We start from the raw sequence: 1,586 nt of genomic DNA on the forward strand, positions 1-1,586 counted from the left end.
AGGGTGGGTTTGGAGAGCGAGGTGGGGACACCTCGGGGTGGTGGGGACACCTTGGGGATGTCAGGGACACCTTAGTGACATCATTGGGGTGTTGGGGACACTTCAGAGATGTCAGGGACACCTCGGGGATGTCAGGGTGTTGGGGACAACTCAGGGATGTCCTTGGGGTTTTGGGGACACCTTGGGGATTTCAGGGACACCTTGGGGACATCATCGGGGTGTTGGGGATGCCTCGGGGGTGTCAGGGACACCTCAGGGACATCATCAGGGTGTTGGGGACACCTTGGGGACATCAGGGGGCTTGGGGACGTCATTAGGGTGTTGGGGACACCTCAGAGACGTCAGGGACACCTTGGGGACGTCATCGGGGTGTTGGGGACACGTCAGGGATGTTATTGGGGTGTTGGGGACACCTTGGGGACGTCATCAGGGATGTCAGGGACACCTCAGGGGTGTCATTGGGGTGTCAGGGACACCTCGGGGATGTCAGGGCCACCTTGGGGACATCTTTGGGGGGTTGGGGACACTTTGGGATCTCAGGGAGCTTGGGGACCTCATCAGGGTGTTGGGGAGACCTCAAGGACATCATTGGGGTGCAGGGGACACCTCAGGGGTGTCATTGGGGTGTTGGGGACACTTTGGGGACATCATTGGGGTGTTGGGGACACCTTGGGGGTGTCAGGGCCACCTTGGGGACGTCAGGGCCACCTTGGGGACATCATGGGGGTGTTGGGGACACGTTGGGGACGTTGAGGGGGGCGTTGGGCGCTCCTTGGGTTGGCTCAGCCCTGGGAGGTGGGTGCAGGCCAAGGTGGCTTTAGAGAGCGAGGTGGGGACACCCTGGGGACATTTGGGGTCTTCAGGACATTGGGGACACCTTGAGGACGTTGGGGACCTGGGGACAGCTCAGGGACATGGGGACATTGGGGGGACACGGGGCGGGTCAGCCGTGGGGAGGTGGCAGCAGGTCGGGGACACCTGAGGTGGCTGCAGAGGGTCCGTGGGGACACCCTGGGGGTCCTTCGGACACTGGGGACATCTTGGGGGTCCCTGGGACTCTGGGGACACCCTGGGGACATTGAGGGTCTCGGGGACACTGGGGGACACCTTGGGGACACGCGGGGGGTGGGGGTTGGGTGCTCTGTGACCCAGCTCGGTCACCCCCGGGCGGGGACACGGAGCAGGGTGGCCCTGGTGGCCCTGGTGACCGCGGTGACCGCGGTGACCGCGGTGACGCTGTCGCTGTCCCCAGGTGGACAAGGGGGTGGTGCCCCTGCCCCGATGCCACCACCATGTGCCCAATGTCACAGCGCTGTCCCTGATGCCACCACCGTGTCCCCAATGCCACCGCCTTGTCCCCGATGCCACCACCATGTGCCCAATGTCACAGCGCTGTCCCTGATGCCACCACCGTGTCCCCAATGCCACCGCCTTGTCCCCGATGCCACCACCATGTGCCCAATGTCACAGCGCTGTCCCTGATGCCACCACCGTGTCCCCAATGCCACCGCCTTGTCCCCGATGCCACCACCATGTGCCCAATGTCACAGCGCTGTCCCTGATGCCACCACCGTGTCCCCAATGCC

The sequence above is a fragment of the Corvus brachyrhynchos genome, unplaced genomic scaffold, assembly GCF_000691975.1.
Source record: "Corvus brachyrhynchos isolate BGI_N302 unplaced genomic scaffold, ASM69197v1 scaffold438, whole genome shotgun sequence".
NCBI lineage: Eukaryota > Metazoa > Chordata > Aves > Passeriformes > Corvidae > Corvus > Corvus brachyrhynchos.